The following is a 20,479-nucleotide window of genomic DNA, read 5'->3' as shown; positions in this document are numbered from 1 at the left end:
TCAGCTTGCTGCAGTGTGGCATGATGGCCACGAGAAATAATCATCCCTGCTTCTGAGCGGTACAGGAAAAATAGTTATGGGACAATATCTCTGATTGATTCATGCAGACTGATTAAGGAATCCTTAGATTCGTTGATCGAGATGAAGGAAATAAAAGTGTAATTAACTTTCTTTCTAAAGTAAACCACCTCATTTTCCATTTCCCTCTTTGTTCGTTATTGTGATGCACTTTAAATTCTTGTCTTTCTGTCTCTCTCTCTTTAGGATTGGGCTATGACGTACAGAAACTCTTGGACAGGATATAGATGTTACTCTAACCTAGCAACGGCAAGCTGATTGGTTAAGACGCAGACTGTCTGAAGCACACTATTGGTTGTCTGTGCTGGTGTGAGATGGGAGGATGTGGGTTAGGGCAGAGAAGAGAGAGAAACGTGAGGCTATAAAGATTGTAAAACTTGACTAAAAGGGGGAAGTGATTGGACTTGTGCGATGGACAGCTGTGTGGATGAGCTATATATATATATATATATATATATATATTTGTATGTGTAATTGACATGGTTTAGAGAAATTTGTTTGTGTTACTGCTGAGTGTGTGTATATATGATTCAAGTGGCTCAACACTGTGCGCAAACCTGGGTCAAGACCTCATGTAAAACCGAACAGATGACTGTGCGCCTGATTGTCGCCTCAGCAGTGGAACATTTGAATGAAATGGTGTCCTGTCGTTGCTAATTTTAAATGATAGCATCACAGATTCCACTGTCAGTGTCTGCCATCACAACAAACATAGGGCCGGTTCATAAAACAATGTTACTAGTCTTAGTTTTGTGCTAAGTTTACAAAATGGTCCATTAGAAGCGTGTCTATAATACATTAGCTTTGTGTTTCATTTATCCTACCTTTTCTCTTCCTGTCTGGTGTAGAACACAGAATGAGACATTTAATGGAATGTTGTTTTTTGTATGCAGATAGGAACTTCCAAAAGCGTATAAAAAGCACTATAAAAGAATTGTGTGCTTTATTCTTCAGTCTTCTGAAGTCACACAATATATTTGTGTGACATTATTCACTGATCAGTGAGCTGTTACCTGCTTGTGTCAAGGATGGCATTTCCAAAAGCATCAAAGAGAACATTGGTGTCCATATTTTTCATGATTTGTGAATGAATCATTAAAACTAGTTTTGTGAACTAAATTTATTCAAAATAACAATTTGTTCACAATCGCTATTTTTTTTTTCATGAATACGCCAAAATGAGCTAGGACAGATTACACATGTCCAGATATGCAATAAATAACCATCTAAATTTGGAACTGTTCCACACAAAAAGTTATCACATGGCTTCACAAGAGACTCAAGTTGTATGGATCACTTTTATGGTGTATTTTGGATAATAGAGATCCAAGTCTAGTCCTCATTTACCTTCATTATATTAAATCAATTCTCCTTTTGTGTTCCAAGGAAGAAAAAAAAACTTGTATGTTGTATCCTCTCTTTAAACATGAGTTTAGAGCCCCAGCTTTCACCGCTTAAACCTGGAGGACAGATAAAAACATGGGGCCAAGACTAGAGCCCTGGTGTACTCCATTAAAGGTCCCGTTCTTCGCGTGTTTTCGAAGCTTTGATTATGTTTACAGGGTGCAATATAACATGAGTTCATGTTTCGCGTGTAAAAAAACACAGTATTTTTCACACAATTTACTTATCTGTATACCGCTGTTTCCTCTGTCCTAAAAACGGCCTGATGATTTCCTTGTTCTATGAAGTCCCTCCTTCAGAAATACGTAACGAGTTCTGATTAGGCCAGCGCTTCCCGTGCTGTGATTGGACAGCAGCTTAGCGCACATTCCCCGGAAAGGTCCCGCCTCTTACCATAACGGGTAGATACGCATGCTCAATGTTATTGCAAAAATGTCTATATTGCCTTATCAATTTGAGCCGGAATCAGACCCGGAGAATATCGAAGAGGATCGATTACAACCTGCTCAGGAAAGACTTTTCCTGGATGTTTCAGAATGGTAAGCTGTCTATTCAGTAGTTTAAACTGATCATTACAAACACCAACAATCGATGGTGTCTGAATGAATTACTACACTTTTATATGCTAAGTTTTTCGGATTAGTTTCAATTACCATCTAACGTTAGTTAACAAAGCTAAACAGTGTTGCACTTTGTGTAATGAGTTACATAAACTGTTAAACGCACCAACTTAAATAATAAAATACACTTACCGGTTGTGCACCATAAACAGCGCCTTCTCCAGACAAAGAGGGAACTGCGTCATCTTTTAAGAATAATCGTTCTGCGAATCCGGCATTAAACTGATTGAGATTGAGGAAGCAGTCCTCAGCAAAATGTGCTGCACATAGTTTTAAATTGTGATTATAATTTTCCGGAACCGAGTTAAACATGAACTGTAGCCACGATCTCTACGTACAGCGTCCGTGGGAAGGCCAAACAAAGGTGATTGGATTCCGGGATGAAAATAACAGCGTTTCAATGGCATGGCAACAAACACACTCTACAAAAACAACGCTTCCTGTTCTCGACCTGCGAGAGCAAAAGGACAACGCCCCCGAATTTGCGTGTTCTTGTGGGCGGAGGGTTCATCAACAAATGGTTTTAGTTTCGTCATTAAAGCAGGAAGTGCAGGGGTGTAGTCCAAACCGACCGTTCGCTGTAGGCTTTGAAAGGGAACTTCTGTTAAATAAAATATCTCGCTTGGCATTGAACTTTGAGCTTTATCATTTTACAGGTATTATTTATGCTCTAACAGCAACATTACACACTAACTAAAGTTTGAAAGATGGAATCGCAAAGAATGGGACCTTTAAAGACAAAGCTAATCCAGTGGCCTGGATTTGAGTGGATCTTACCCGGGAACATCCCTGGTCCCGCTAACATAATCCGTACTAAACACAGAGCTCACTAACGCTCATAGGACACCTGCTGCTCATCAGACAGCCAATAGAATACAGTCAGAATGATAGCGTGCAAACTGATTCTCACTCTCTGTCTGGAATGGAGTTGGGCAAGTGGGACGGTCTGTGTTTGGCAGCAGTTCAGAAATTTTACACAAGTGAGAAACAGAAAAGCAAAGGAGGAAAGAGAAGGACTTGATTGAGTGCCTGGCAAGATGGTCTGGATTCTTCTACCTATCCTTGTCTGGTGCTTGCATAACTTCATCCATGCATACAAACAATACTAATTTAAACCAGCATTTAGCGCATGTTGTTTTCAGAGTGAAAATTAGGGGGAGGCAATTCCACAGTTATTTTTCAATTCAATATGAAGTTGTCAAGGCCAGTTTTGCAGATATTGATATCATTAGTGAAAATCTTAATGGAGCAGTGGAGGAACAATAGACAATTGTAATATTCAATTTAAAAGCATTAACAGTCTAAACTGCTTCAGTTTGAAATTGTTGAATGGTCATGAGAAATAACAAGCAGGTCATATGTCTCATAAGCATGCAATAGACAAACTTAGCTTTTGTCTACTTGTGTGGTATATGGGCTGTTAACTGGGTTTCTGAGCTCCAGCTGGGACTAAACATGGGCGCCCATCGAGTTCCAGACCCTGGTGAAAAAGAGCAGGAAATTTGGAAACACATAGTGGGGAAAATAGTTTGTCACTCCAGGAATCTGGAGAAAGTGTTCTCACGGCAGTGGAAAAATAGGAGTGGAAGTTTTTCAGGTGATTAATGATCAGACGCCTTCTCTCCCTCTCCCTCTGACTCTGTGTCTATCTATCTATCTATCTATCTATCTATCTATCTATCTATCTATCTATCTATCTATCTATCTATCTATCTATCTATCTATCTATCTATCTATCTATCTATCTATCTATCTATCTATCTATCTATCTATCTATCTATCTATCTATCTATCTATCTATCTATCTCTATCTATCTATCTATATCTATCTATAGGTGATGGTTTGTTTAGGCGTAGACATACACGCGGAATCGCACGGCGTAGACATACACGCGGATAGCTCAAAATGTGTATAGATAACACGCCACTTGCTTTTAGAATGTGGCGTGTATCTTTACGCAAAGTCATGATGTCATGTTGCCATTCTTCTAAAAGTGCATTTGTTTGGTCAGGCACTGATGTTGGACGAGAAGCTCTGGCTCGCAGTCTCCGCTCTAATTCATCCCAAAGCTGTTCTATCGGGTTGAGGTCAAGTTCTTAGACGTCGAACATGTCTTTATGGACCTTGCTTTGTGCACTGCAAAGTCATGTTGAAACAGGAAGGGGCCATTTCCAAACTGTTCCCACAAAGTTGGGCAACCTGGTCTCACAGAATTCCATGAAATTAACACAAAATCTGTGGTAGTTTCACGGAATTGGCAAAAATTCCATGATGGGTCCACGAAAGTGATGCCTATTTAAGTCAATGACAGGCAGTACCCATGGTCCACACATGGATTCCCTGTTGCAACACCTGCAACGCGTCACTTATTTACGCTTGGTCAGTCCATTGATTTCAGTTGTCAGATCAAGACGCATTTAATTATTTGCATTTGTAAAAGTAGACATGATTTCATGAATATTTTTAGGCTACTTTTATGCATCTAATAGATTTGTTTAGCATTTGTTTTGCATTTAGGGCTATCGAATTTAACACAACAACAACAACAACACATTAACGGTATAAAAAATGCAACAGTAAAGCAGGCAGGGATGCCAGGTCTGCAGTTTTCCCCTACACCAAACATTATTTGTAGCACACCTTTTTATCCAAAAAATCTCAAATATCTTTGTGCTCTGTTACATCAGATAATAAGCAAAGTCTCAGCTTTTAATTTATGTCCCTTTTATCCCGAAATGTAAACAATAAATGGTGTTTTGATGTTCTTAAATGTGACTTGACAGATCATTCTAGTTCCCCAGTTCAAGTGGCTTTTTTATATCCCAAAAAATATATACTGCCCCTTTAATTTTTTCCCCCTCAAACCATCTTGTAAACCGTGTTTCACACCCCTGATCTACACCATCCATTATCAATACAGCACATATCCAATTACACTTGATATCATTCAGACACACACATATGATTGGACAAACTTAGTAAATGGTTGAGCAACCCATTTGATACTTATAAATGCATACACACAAATGGAGAACCCAATGATAGTAACAGAGCGGCATTGTGCTGTTATCAGGTGTTGGCGTGACCTAGGCGTGTGATAAGGGCAGGAACGCCCCGGCTGACTGAATGTGTAGGGTCAGCTGAGCTCTTCAATGGGCTCTGGCTCCAACCAACACAGCCACTCTCCACTGCTGTATGGAGCCTTTCAGCTCACCCCGCTCCACTTCCAGACCCCTCTGCTGGGCTTCTGGCCCAGAGGATCGACCCGGGTTCATCCGGAGATGTGTAACCGGTGATTCAGCAGGCGCAGACAGTGAAGCCTTTTGTCTTTGTTTGCATTCCCTTTCTGCGTCTCTCTCACTCTCACACAGACACACAATAGTGATCCAGTCATATGGCTAAGACTGCAAACACTGCGACAAAGAAAAAATCTCGTAAACCACTCTGTCCCTTGCCTCTTGTTTGATGATGTTTGCATTATGTGTTTGCACAATGCGTGTCTTTGTTGATGAAACTGATATTTAGTCTGATTCTCCTCCATCCTCCTCCTTGTTTCCAGAAGAACTCTAAAACTAGGTGAAGAAAATTTCCCTCTTTCATTTTTATGCTTTCCATCAGAATAGGCCTGCTAACCGGAGGGTCTAAAAATACTCATGGAGGTCTGGCTTTTCCCCTCTCTTCTTCAGGGCAGAGAAGTAGTGTGGCGGGCTTTGCGTGTGTATGTGTGTACACGGCATGCAAGCTATAATTAGTGTGAGTGAAGAAAAGGTAGTGTTACTTCATGGGGTGGGGTCCACCATGAGGGAGTGATGGAGTGGGGGAGCTAGAAAGAGCTGTCGATTGACACGCACACACTAACTTGCATACTTGTATGTACCCTAGCTTCCATGGAGTCATGTACAAACACAGATATCTGATATGTCTTATCATATGCCTTCAAACCATGGATGCTCTTAAATACATCTACACAGTAATATATACAGCAGAACACACACACACATCCAAAATATTTAATTCAATCAGTAGCCTTAATTGTTTTAAATACAGTCTCTGTAAATACTCACTGGACAGCAAATATAACTGATCTATGTTCTTGAATTTTAATATTATATATTAACCATGTACTCTATGTATGTATTTTTATTTGTATGTGTATATGTACGCAGTGCCTGAAAATAGGCTAACTTCCGTCAACATAACCAACGTGACAACCTGTTTGCTCAGAGCGTGTTGGGGACTATTTTCAGGCGCTGTGTAATATCATTGCACCTCTGCCCCCATGGTACGGCAGCAAAGTTCCCCTGATTATTACACAGGAATGAGAGTGTAGTTCCTAGCCATATCAGCCTAGAAAATCGCAACTTTTAATTTTCAATTTTTCTTTGTACATGGTGTAACTAGCCATCACAACATGTAAAAAGGAAAATGTTGGTATTATTTTGTCACTTATTGAGCAATAGGCTAGATGGAGCCATTTACCTCCAGTCTTTGTGCTATACTAGACTAGCTATGGGTGCATTAGACAGAGTTATGGCATGCACGGAGATGAAAATGGTATGTATGGACTTATCTTTGGGGTATCCAGTGAATAAGCTTAAGTCCCAAAAAGACGGTGTGTTTCTTTAAATAATAATAATAACTGGAATGTACAATTCCTGAAGAAATTGTGAGTGGTGCTTGTCATGGCAAAACTTAGGACCCGGTTGCTACTGTGATGCAAAAAGGCCAAGCAACATCTGTACAATGTTGTGGAGCTGAGATATGGCTTATTCATGTGTTTGTAAGGTTGCTGGATTACTATAAATGGTTGCTAAGGTAATCTGAGTGGTTGCTAGGCTAGGGCATCAGTAGGTGGTTGCTAAGGTATTCTGGGTGGTTACTAGGTGGTTGCTAAGGTATTCTAGGTTGTTGCATTGGGGCATTGCTAGGCAGTTGCTAAGGTGTTCTGGGTGGTTGCTAAGGCATTGCTAAGGTGTTTTGGGTTGCTAGGTGGTTGCTAGGGTATTATGGGTGGTTGCATTGGTGTTGTTAGGTGGTTGGTAGTTGTTACAAATGGTTACTATGGAGTGTTTATATGGTTCTTAGCCTGTTCTTAGCCTGATTTAGCACTTAGCTAATCACTATTAGCATGTAGCTATTAACTGCTAACATGTGTAGCATCTTTGAAGTGCTGTTTGCTAACATGAGTCAAAAGACCCAATCCCCATGTCTCTATGATGTTCTAATGCAGAGATATAGGTCTTGCTAAACTGTTGCTAGGGTAGTCTGTTTGGTTGCTATGGAGTGGCTTGGCAGCATCCCATGATGATTCTCCAAAAGCTCCTTGTCAGTATGAATGATATAAACCAACCCTCATTACTCTATGACATTCAGATGTAAAGATATCCGTCTGTGCATATGGGTTGCTAGGGTGCTTGATAATGGTTGCTAGGGTGTGGCTAGGAAGTGCTGAAGGTGATTTGTGATTGGCCGCTGATGCCCTGAGTCAAACAAACCCACCCTCATGTTTCTATGACACTTATTTTCAAAGATATCCCTTTGATCTCCTTCAATGGAAATCTATGGGATCAGTTGCTAGGGAGCTCTCATATGGTTGCTAGGGGTGGCTTAATAGCGTCATCCTGAGATAGTGATTGTTTGCCTCAGTAAATTGAGCCCTCCCCTGGTCAATACAAAATCCTTATGCAATTTACTATTGTAGAAAAAAACGCGTGTTTAACGTGTTTAACCCTCCCCATTATAAGTCAATGGGGAAATTGGCAAAATTTGTTAAATCAGAGCAGCTCTAGCACCCCAGGGGTACAACTTATACCCCATTGAAATGTATGTCCTAACAGGGCCTGTCAGCCTCTTCAAACGTCGTTTAAGTCACAACTTGGTTTGTTGCATGCGATTTCCCTTTTTTAACTTTAGTTAGTGTGTAATGTTGTTGAGTTGCGCATAAACAGTATCTGCAAAGTTAGAGCGCTGAAAGTTGGAAAGCAAACAGAGATATTGTCTTTTAAAGTTACGGCAGTTTATTGCCTACAAAAACAGGCGGTTTGGACCACAACGAGCTTCTTCCCAGGTTGGTGACATCACAAACCCTTGCTAGTCTGCGCAGATGTAACTTCTGCCCATAATGGTAGGGGCCATGGCATTTCCGGACAACCTGTGCTTGGCACTTAAAATACAGGAAACTACATTTGGCCATCTAAGCAATCTAAGACCATTGTGTTTTTCGGAGGGATGGGCTTCATAGAAGCAGGAAGCAAACGAGCCGTTCAAAGGACAGTGGAGACAGCGGTGTGGAATAAAGGTCAAATTGAAGAAAATACAGTACAAAATATTTTTGCCCCTGGGGCAAACATCGTACCCCTGATCCCTTAGAAGAGCTATAGCACACCATTCCTGAATAATCGGCACATTTTGACAATTCATTTGTTGGGTCTGTGACAAAAACTGTGGGAGGAGTAGTCCAGCAAACTTTTGTCCAGAATAACGAATAATAATAACAAGTATGGAGAATAACAATAGTGATGCACCACTAATGATAAAAATAATAATTATAAAAAAAATATTCAGTATACAAAATATGTATACAGTAACACATTTTGACTGCCACACCTCAGTGTCATGTTTTTTTCTCTGATTTCCTGGTCTAACTTAATGCCTCATGTCAGTGTAGCGAGAAACGCAATTATATAATTTGTCTGTATGAGCAAAAGTACACATGCTTCTAATTGTACAACTCTTTCATTTTGCATGTGAGGATATTTCAAGTAAATTTCCCCTTACTGTTATGTTTGTCTAACCCTGCCCTTATTTATTGTTCCATTCCTTCACTGCCATTTCCCTTATGTTGTTAGCGTTTTTGGTCTAAGGAAAATTCCTAAAGCGACATCTCTGTGTCTTCCATTAGTGTATCACAGAGGAAAGTTTGTGTAACTGCTGTTGACTCTTTAAAATACACCTTATGTTGCGATGTTAAATCTGAAGTCAGTTTTTCCTTTATAGTGAGGTGAATTTGCACCTCATTGTGTGACATTTAGTAACACTGTGAAATGTCATGCTATACATTATAATATAATATGACGGGTTTAATGCTAATATGTTATTCCTGACGCCTTTAAATATCTGTCAGACTTTTAAAAACCGTACATTTTGATGATGCTTTTACACACGCACACGCACACGCACACGCACACACGTTGGGGTTTCATGTTTTATGGGGACATTCCATATAGACATAATGATTTTTGTGCTGAACAAACTGTATAATTCTATCCCCTAACATTATTTTACTTTAAATAGTAGTGTTTATGTCTATATATATATATATTAAAAAAAAATTGTGTTATGGCATCATTTGTCAAGTACCAACATTTGACGACCAGTAAAACAGATCATATACAAAACAGAAATGTAATGTCATATATAACATCTAATAGTTCATTTTTTTTGTTTGCCTTTTTTGTCTTTGCAAAAGTCTAGATATTCTGTTTCATGTGTACAACAATCGGCAGTGTATAAATACCTGAACTAATCTTCAGTCACACTGTTCGCACGTCCTTTCACATTGTTGCAGTCCAGCTAGTGAAAGCATAGACAGCCAGGTCTTAACATTAAATAAACATTCATTAAACCATTGAAATAGGAGCTGCACATCTGCTGCAGAGTTCTCATAATGTTGTGGCTTTCCTGTCCTGGAGCTTATTTCAAACATGCGGTCTGGGTTGTAGCATCCAAAAAACAGTCCATGTCTTAAACAAATACTCCAGAGTTTCTTTAACCTGAGCACAGGGTGGACAAACATAGCCGTTAAAGTGTAACAGTCCTTTCCCCCCAGTCCAGAAGAACACTAGCTCTCATTCAGAAACTGCCCACTGCACCGCAAGCCAACATCACAGACCTGAAATAGACACAGGGTTAAAAGGAGGCCATTGAAAGGGGCCTGTAGGTCACTGCTATATTTATAAACATTACTTTGCAGATTCTTTAGTGGCCTGACCACATATCCTGTAATTTAACCCTCTTTCACACACCCAGCACCACCCTTATGTAAACACTGTCACAGAGGATAGTGCTCCACTTTCTACCTAAGAGTCAGGTGACAAGTACAGTCTTGAGAACAAACGTATACTGCTTTCATGAAAAGGCTGTTAAAAAATCATTTCTAATATCTCTAGTTTTCATACAAATTTATGGAGCAGAGACCTGTTACAATTTGTACAAAACTGAGTACAACATTTTAAGCCATATAGTACCACATTAATGACAATTTTGATGTAGAAAGTCATACAGTACCAATCAAAAGTTTGGGCTAAGTAAGTTTTGTTTTTTAAAGAAATACTTTAATTCAACAAGGATGTGGTAAATTTATCAAAATCAACAGTAAAGACATTTACATTGTTACAAAGAAAAAAATGTTTCATCTTCAAAGAACAAAGTAAGCTGAAATAGATTCTAATAATAATAATTAAAAATATATATTTTATCAACTTTTGAAAGTTAGTGTATGTACATTACATTTTTGCTTTTATCTGTCTGAACTTAATCTTAACTTGATAAAATGTATACATAAAATATACACAGATCATGCATAACATTACGATGATATTGTGTTGGTCCCCCTTTTGCTGCCAAAACAGCCCTAACCCTCGAGGCATGGACTCTACTGGATCCCTGAAGGTGTACTGTGGTATCAAGATGTTAGCAGCAGATCCTTTAGCATTTGTGAAGTGAGACCTCCATGGATCAGACTTTTTTGTTCAACACGTCCCCAGCCTTCGCTCCCCACGTCATCTATGAGCCTTGGCCCCCCATGACCCTGTTGCCGGTTCACCACTGTTCCTTCCTTGGGCCACTTTTGATAGATACTGACCCCTGCAGACTGGGAACACTCCACAAGAGCTGCAGTTTTGGCGATGCTCTGACCCAGTCATAACCATCACAATTTGGCCCTTGACAAACTCACTCAAATCCTTACCCTTGACCATTTTTTTCTGCTTCTAACTTTGAGGACAAAATGTTCACTTGCTGCCTAATATATCCCACCCACTATCAGGTGCCGTGATAGAGATAATCAGTGTTATTCACTTCACCTGTTATAATGTGACACCTAATCTGTGTATAAAAGTAAACTTTCTTTCTTTAACACATTTTCATTTCTTCACAATTGGCAGACCCACACAATGACCCCATAGGTCTTAACTAAACATGTAAGCATGTGATTATTCTTTCTTTTATTGGCGATATATGCAAAGCTTGGTTCTCTTCTCTGCTTTTCCACCATCTTCCTCCACTGCTGCCAACATCTGTTGCTCCTCTGCCAACACAAACATCCACCTTTCCCTTCTACTCACTTTCTACACCCCCTTTACACACTCTCTTTCTCTGTTTTTCTTAACCAGTCTCTTTTCAGTGGATTTTTGATTCAACATCCAACTCCAGAAGCTGATGAAGTGTATATGCAGCAAATGTGTGCCTAGAAACACTCCAGCAAAGATGATCAATACTAGCCAGCAGACACTTTCCCAGCTAAATTATAGGAATAATTATTACAATTAAAGTTTTGTCAGCATTTACTCACAAGTTGTGGCCAAGTCCCTATTGATATTCTTCATAAATTATCTTTTTTTCCCCCACAAAAGAAAGAAACTGCTATAGGTTTAAAATTACATACAAGTAAGTAAATAAAAAAAAACGTATATTTTGAGTGAAATACTCATTGTAATGTCTTTTGACAGAAAATGTGTGCTACTTTGGCCAGTATTACCCTGGGTGTGGATGACTCATGAGCACAGCTTTAGTTAAACAGCATTTTGTTAGCATTTTTACTTGCGCTAATGTCTGTAAAGTTTGACTGCACTCAGTCACATCACCAGTGAGTCATTTTCATTTTATGAACACGCATTAATCAGAAGTCAGGCCTTGTATGTGTGATAGCTGACGGGACACGGGGGTCTGCATCCCATCAAGCAAGGTTCAGTACAGACCTTTCTCTGAAGGTTGTCTGTCTGGAGCTGGAAAGATCCTTGTCATGATGTTGGAGAGATATGAGAGCTATAGGTTAAGAGGCTTCGGATGATTACTGCTATCTGGCAGACAGTGTCTTCTCTCTTCGCTGGGAGTAGCCGAGGCCTTGGGCTGCCAGAACAGTCTGACACATGTCACCTGTACTTCCTGACTGCAGAGTCAGCACCTCCCCCCTCAGTGGAGCTCAATGGGAAACAGACTGAATGGATCATCTGTGAGGATGCCAAACGAAAACTGTCCATTATCATTATAGAAACTAGCATCCAACCTCTGAGCAGGAATAGCAGACTCACTAGATTTGAGGAAAAAGTTCTGCTCATTTTATCACTTTATTTGCACTATTTTGGGGAGAGGGGGGCACAGCCTAACGCGGCATTAGTTGTAACACATGGTTTAGCACTTACATGCCAAGATGACGAAACTTAGTGTATAAATAGTTGCCATATCAACATTATTAATAGAAAAAAACGGTGTCAAAATTAAAAAATCTTTCAAATATATCACCAAACATTATTTAACCATATAGCAAGTTAATTTTTGTATCTCAGTTTTTTTGTGTTTATTTAAAATAAGACAAATCTGATAGTAGAAATCTGATATATTATTGTAATCAAGAAAAAAGTATACACTGTATTAATGAAACAAAACTACAAAATTGTACTATATATGTGTGCAATTGTGGGGGGAAAATAAATACTCTGAATCCCACACTGTAAAAAAAAAAATTCAGGTCTCCAATTGAAAATGTTCTAGTGACTGATCATATCTACATTTTTTAGTTAGCTGAATTGAATTTCTGTGAATTAAATAGCATCAATTCACAGATTTTTAAATCAGCCAACTCAACAATTAAGATGTGATCAGTCACTAGAACATTTTCAATTGGAGCTTTTTTTTATTCTTTTTTTTTTTTACAGTGCAAGTGGATTTACACAAAACTGAGACAGACACAAAGCGTTGTTCCCCACTGTCCCCTATTATCAAAAAAACAGTGCTATATAGTACTAAAAGTTGTTCTTTGGCTTGTAATCATAGGGGAACCACTTTAAGTGCTGTATAGCACCAAATATTGGCGATTCAGTGTTTCTTCAGCGGTTTTTCACCAGTTCTTTGGGATGACTGAGGTGCTATATAGCACCGTTACCATATATAGCACCTGTTAAGACACTGTATGGTTCTTCAGCAGTTTTTCAGTGGTTCTTTGTGGTGGTAAAGGTGCTATATAGCACCACTGCCATACAAAGAACTTTTCAAGCCCCCTTAAAGGATCTTCCAAAGAACTACTGTTGGTACCATTTAGCAACATTATTGAGAAAGAAATAAAATGTGATTATGGCACCTCTTATGGGTTCTACATAGCACCATTTGACAAAGGTGCTGTGTAGAGCACCTTTAAAGATATGATGCTATTTGGCACCAAAAGTGGTTCCCCTATGATTACAATCCAAGAACCATTTTAGTGCCAAATAGCACCATTTTTTTAAAAGAGTGTAGTAGGCTTAATAGGGAAGCTACTTTAAAACTAGCTTGCCATGCTAATAAAACAGGTCATGATTTTACTAGTTAAAATACAAATTCCTCTCTTGAAAAAGTAGTTAGCTACACTACAAGGGGGGACAAGATTAGGGTGACCGAACGTCCTGTCCTGGACCTAATACAACAATTTTCTATCCATACAGAGGGGGCATACTTTAAATGTATTGCAATTAATAAGGAATCTCTAAGTAAATTTTGAGTATCATTTGAGTATCTCATTGCTAGGTGGAGTGTCCTGGTTTTCAGTAATCAAAATATGGTCACCCAAGGCAAGATGCAAGACAGCACTGCCTTGGTGGAAAAGGGGTATTTGTACCTCTTTTTTTTACTATGAAAAGGTTCATACCTTAAGATATACATTTGTACTCTAAGGTACTAAAATGCACCTTTTAATGGTTAAATAGGTACAAAGATGTCAGGAGATGCCCCAGTGACAAGCTGTTGTACACCTAAAGGTGCAATTTTTTAAATATTTTTTTTTAAAAGTGTACAATGGCTTGAAACTATTTAAATAGCATTGTCTTTTTTAAATTCTTCTGCAAAACACAATTAAGTTAGTAGTGTCTGCTGTTAGTTAGGCTACTCTCCTACATCGATATTCTCATTCCTGTCCATGTATTTTGTAGGCAGTATTTTCAGCAAACGAGTCAGCACAACCCAAGGAGGGATGTGGAGAAATACAGTTTCTCCTGTGCCAGATATTTGAAGCGCTCACAGGGAAATGTGATAGGATTGGCAACGAATTCCAAAAACCATAACCTGTCAGAGAAAGGAAGTCATTGAATGGTCGTAGCAGCTTCACACACTGTCTTTATACAGTCCACATCTGCCTCGGCCGGGCACCAAAACAAAGTCAACATTTAATTTGAAATGAAGGAAACTTTGTATGAATATGAAATAATGGAAGGAGCAAGAAATGGAAAACTATGAAGTTATTTTTTCATTAGGACTGAATGTTGCTTGTACATAGAGAGAAAGAGGGAGATTATGTGCGCCCATTAGGTAAAAGGATGATGCAATGACTAATAAGATAATTGAGTTATTTGATTGCTATCAGCAGGAAGCTATTTGGATGGCTTGATAGATGGTCACTTTATAAACAATATGGACATTTCCAAGGTGACTAAACTAGTTGTCTGCATTATTTTGATTCAATTTTAATCACTGTGAAATTTGAAAGGAAAGGAGACCCATCCTCTTTAAGTGTTTAGGTCTGAACATGCTAACCTCTAATCAACGAACCAAGGACAAGCATTGTTTGAAGCTCTGTCCCACTGGGAAATTGCACATAAATTCGGGATTTATGGATCTATACACAAGTTTTCAACTAAAATAGTAAATGTTTTTATGCACTTTTGGCTGTTTATTTACACAATAATGTCCTGTTGGTGGCCTGAAAACTAAACTTTTGGATTTAGGAAACAAAGGTGAGTTTTATGACTATGGATTGTAATACAATTTTAACCTAAACTAACTGATATAGGCTAAATAGCCAACATGCACGTATAACATCTTACTATTTTTGTAAAGTCATCATAAGACTGTAATTGTTGCACTGATACTGTGATGTTTTGTTTTCATTCATTTTTTTCCAATAAATGACAACGACGAGACAAAGGTAAATATGACCATTTTGATAGGCACATCAAGAAATCTCACAAGGGGCACTTTCTCTTGCAGTTCATAAGATGGGACTTTTTGACTTGAGGATATTCAAAGAGGACATGAAGGCGGGGTAAGTCCCCAAAGCGATGGCCTGAGTGTTGAGATGACTCAAATGTGTCTCGGCATGATTTCTGAAAAAAATCAAATAAATGCCTCGGTGGCGTTTTCAAAGGTTAAAGTTTTGAAAGGCGATAATTTCTTTAAAGGAACATGCCGACTCTTTGGAACTTTAGCTTATTCACTGTATCCCCCAGAGTTAGATAAGTCCATACATACCATTTTCATCTCTGTGCTGGAGGTAAACGGCTCCAGTGCCTACTGCTCAATAAATGACAAAATAACACCAACATTTTCCTATTTACACGTTGTGATGTGTATAGTTACATCGTAAGACTGACGGAAAATGAAAAGTTGCGATTTTCTATACCAATATGGAACTATACTCTCATTCCTGTATAATAATCAGAGAACTTTGCTGCAGTACAATGGGTGCAGCGGCGCAATGATATTATGCAGTGCCTGAAAACAGGCTAACTTTCATCAACGTAACCAGCGTGACAACCTGCTTGACCAGAGAGCATGCTGGGGACTATTTTCAGGCACTGCGTAATATCATTGCGCCCGCTGCACTATATGTATGGACTTATCTAACTCTGGGGGATACAGTTAATAAGCTAATGTCCCAAAAAGTCGGTCTGTTCCTTTGAAGCGATCAAAATTACACAACTGAAGTAGCACTGGGAGGGAAAAACAATCAAATCACAGATTAATATCTGGGGTGAGGTCTGAGGGAAACTTCACCTTTTAATAACTGAAACTATCAACTCATGATATTATCGAACAGCACGACTTGGAGGTTATTGATTTTGCTATTATTGTGTTTTCTGAAGTTCTAGCAAGGTGACACACACTCCATCCCTCCCAATGACCCCACGCTCCCACTGGGCGAGTGCAGTTGATAAAGGACGTAAAGATCAGCTGCCCCTTGGCCTTTATAGATTAACGAATATGAGCTGTCAGCACCTCTCATCTCCATTTCCAATGATTTACGTCAAGTTTAATGAGCCTGCCAGGGCCAGATAACACACTCACAATGACTTCTGGGTCTGCTGTATGCATTATGCACACTGTGCATTCTAGCAGCTTTGCTCATGTGCAAAATCACTTAAAGAGAGTTATAATAAGAGTATAACTGTATATTTTGTAGGGCATTACCGTTTTAGATGAGAGCGTCTGCTAAATGTACTATATTTAAATTATGAGGTTGTAAAATATGCAGAGAACCTGAAAAGCCAACAAAGCCTCTTGTTTTCATAGCATTTCAAGTAGCTTCCAAAAAAATCCAGAGATTGTATCAGATCACATAGTGAAGATTATCCATGCAGCTGGACAGATACCTCAAATTTGTTGTTTACGTTTATCATTAATTACGGCTGCGTTTAATGTGATACACGTCTTAGCACAAAGTGTATCACAGTGCTGAGCTGACTGATAAAGACTTGGCTCAGAGGACTTAGCCAAAGCTTAGCCCTTGATCCAGAGTCATGAGCAGGTCAGAACAGTCTGGACATACATGAAGGCCAAATGAATAATATTCAGGAATCCAGGAATAATATCAAACTCTCTCTCTACCAAAACAATTTCAGGTTTCCACAGCCCAGTGATTCTTTAGAAATGGGACAAAATGGCATTTAAAAAAAACCTGGCATTCATTTTGAAAATAGGCATATTTACTTCCAAATTATTCTGAGATTATTTGGTTATTCATTTTAAGGTGTAGCTGGTACAGTGTAACTGTACAAATAAGTGCTGAGATATTAATTAACAACATGTACTGACTGTAAAAAAAGAAGCTGTGTCAATGTCAGTGAAAGCTGTGAAAATGTCCTGACTAATCCAAGCATTATAATGGCAGTGAATGTTATCACAGAATAAAGAATAAAGTAGAATAAAGATGCAAAATCCAAGGCACTCTTCTTCAAATTTTTTAAAAAGCCCTTATTTAACTGGCTATTTCATAGTAGAAATTTTCTATTTCATGTTTTTGTCTTTTCATGTTATAAAGAAGGCCTACAATTTCTAGCTTCCAACACATCGCTTTCCATATTCAACTAAGGGCCTATGAAGAAAGTGTAACACTGTATCCTAACTTCACGCGACGCCACGCCACGATAGATATCAATGTTAATTAGAGGGTAAACAATATGGCGTCTCAATCAGCTTCTTAGTCAGTGAGCTGACTCCCTGATCAGTGCCCTGACTACTGAACTAGAGAGCTGATTGAGAGTGATGCACCAACACGGTCTCACTACCAACTCGTCACATATTGACACTTGGTCAGGACCCCTCTGCGTCACTTTTTAACACACGGGGTACCCCTTTAGCATCATTTTTTTAACGAGCAGGGTGTTTCATTCATTTCAATTGTTTGCCTAATGCGTCAGATCAAGATGCATTTCATTCTTTGCATTTGTAAAAGTAGAAATGATTGTCTGAATATTTATAGGCTACTAATATTTTGGAGCAACTAACACAACTCCTACCCTAAACCTACCCACTTCTCAAAAATATAAAACACATAACAGGCAAATAAAAGTACAGGTCACAGGTATTTATTGCAAAAACGGACCAAAACAGTATAAAAGTATTAATTCATGTTGCATTCCAAGTCTTCTGAAGTCATACGATGTCTTCATGTAAAGAACAGAATTGATCTTAATGTTTTAATCGTTGAAATTATGACCCTGTTGCCGCTCCGTAAACACACTCATTCATATCTCATTCAAATGAAACACCCGACTCTTGAGCATGACGCAATCGGTCACAAGACACACGAGAGCCAATGACTTTTTACAATCAAAGCTGAAGTAATTACGCAATTGGTCATACGAGACGCAATGGAATTTCACTATGATATATTACGTAACATTTCTTCGGGCGAAAATTTTTCACATTTGATGTGTGCATGATCTTTGGCGGATGGAGATGCTGATCGCTTTTGGGGATTTCCTTCACACGAATCAATCCTTTTTGTCCTCGGAACACTTGGAATATTTGTACTTTTTGAATAAATTGTATCTGCCTGTTATATCATGTGTTTTATATCATATAATACACAAATTGTATAGGTTTAGGGATGGGGTTGGGTTACATGTTAATACGTGTCTAACTAGCATAAATAAAAATATACTCCAACATGTCATAATGGCAAAATCATAACCCAATATATAATTTCATTATGATGATATGCCCAACACGTCTGTGATGCCAAAGGTTTCTCATTAAAATGAATAAAGCACACTGCTTGTCGAAAAATGACGCTAAAGGGGTACCCTGTGCGTTAAAATGTGACGCTGAGGGGTCCTGACCAAGCGTCAATATGTTGGGAGTGTTGGGAGTGAGACCGTGTTGGACGCACCCAGAGTTTTTGTCCTAACCAACTTTGGTGCTGTACACTTGCCGTTATAGCCCATCCACTTGCTGTTCTGATTGACTGTGGTGTTAGATTGATTTGTTGCATCTGGCAGTCGGGTGGCATCTGGTGTGGACAGACCATAGGCCGTAAAAAAATATGGACGACGCTACTTCATTCTCTTCCACTGAAGTTATTGAAGCCTCCAGAGGACTTCTATGGCACTGACATCTTGCGCAGATTTAGGACTGAGTCTGCTCAGTAGAGAGCAGGAAGTAGAGGCGCAATATCAAAAGCCCGCTCACACTCTTGCAGATGCCGAACAATTCATTATGTTGATGTGAAATAAACAGTTATGTTTAGTTAGGACCAAGCCTGTAGCACACATTGCAAATGCAAGTTTTTTTTTTTTTTTTTTTTTTTTTTAGAGTATGGGTCTGTGGCGTCAACAAATGCGGAATGTCTTTGTATGGGCACTTCTCCCGGAAGGGAGCGCTCGCACACTAGAACAATGCTGCGTTCCACTCAAGGGGGTAATCTAGCACCCGGAAAGCGTAACTCCCATAGGGGATTGCTAACCATTGCAATCCATTGCTAACCAAGCCATCACCTGCTGTTAGCATCGCATTGACTCCCATTCATTTTTGCGTCATTTTGACAGTGAATAACTTTACACCTGAGGCGTTTAAAGACTCCATTTGTCCATTGTTTATTTCTAAAGAAACACGACAATGTATAAAAGGACAATGTATATAAGACAATGCTCCATTACCTTGTATTTTACACTATCGCCCTGTAGAACCTGTTTTTGTAAAAATAGGCTAACAATTGCGTCCAACGCGACTCTGACGCACAGTAGAGAAATTACCGTATAGACAGGAGGAGACGCTCAAAGGCAATCTTTTACTGTCTATGAGGCAGTCGGGGGGACGTGGAGACATAAAGTCCGATAAAGTCAAGGAAGAAGAATGGGGAGAAGCCCATAGTGAGCCCATTTCACTTTCCACAGCTACTAGAAGACTTGGGCCCTGTCTCAAATGGCACACTTCTTTGCACTTTCGGTCTTGTGGACTTACAATGGCCACTGCGTGCGCGTGTCCGTTAAAGGGTTAGTTCACCCAAAAATTAAATTTATGTCATTAATGTACGGTCAGAATATATAAAAATTAACTGTTTTGCATGCATGTTCAGCGAAACTAGGATAATTTAAGCATCACATTTATGAAAAGATGATGTATTAATCAATGTGTGTACTACAACTACACATCATCTATATACAATAATGATCATACATTATGACTAGCGCATACGCATTATGAATTAACTCAGAGATCTGTATGAATGACATTGCCATAACGATCCACCATCCAGTACGTATTGGATCTGATCCAGCAACGTCATCGTGCTACAGGCTGCAGCGAGGGGTGTCTCAGATCTTTTGTTTCCCCCTATGGTTTTCCCCCCATCACTGTCCGCCTCACGTTTTCTAAGCAAAAATGTGATCTGCTGCATGTACAAATAGATCATTGTTTTGCATAGAATAACTGTTTAATATTACAGGGAACGTTCTCAGAACATTGGTTAACATTCTCTCAAAGTTATCTCAAAGTTATCAAAAAAGGTTCTTGCAGTAATGTTATTAGGACGTTGTGCCAACGTTATTTGCTATTGAGTAACGTTCTAAAAATGTTAGCTTTAAAACGTTATTCTTACATTGTTAGTGGAACGTTTTAAAAATGTTACTAC

At 39.0% G+C, this 20,479-nt stretch overlaps 1 long non-coding RNA gene across 1 annotated transcript in view; it reads left to right on the top strand.

Moving 5' to 3' along the window:
- The window catches only part of LOC137093604 (uncharacterized), a 38,644-nt gene extending 38,255 nt beyond the window's left edge, over positions 1-389 (top strand). The window contains exon 3 of the long non-coding RNA XR_010908528.1: positions 265-389. This is a non-coding gene — a long non-coding RNA (uncharacterized lncRNA). The remainder of the gene's footprint in view (positions 1-264) is intronic.
- Positions 390-20,479: the final 20,090 nt, after the last annotated feature.

The sequence above is a fragment of the Pseudorasbora parva genome, chromosome 12 (assembly GCF_024679245.1).
Source record: "Pseudorasbora parva isolate DD20220531a chromosome 12, ASM2467924v1, whole genome shotgun sequence".
Lineage (NCBI taxonomy): Eukaryota > Metazoa > Chordata > Actinopteri > Cypriniformes > Gobionidae > Pseudorasbora > Pseudorasbora parva.
The sequence above is the reverse complement of the archived record's forward strand: the minus strand, read 5'-3'. Positions and strand labels throughout refer to the sequence as shown.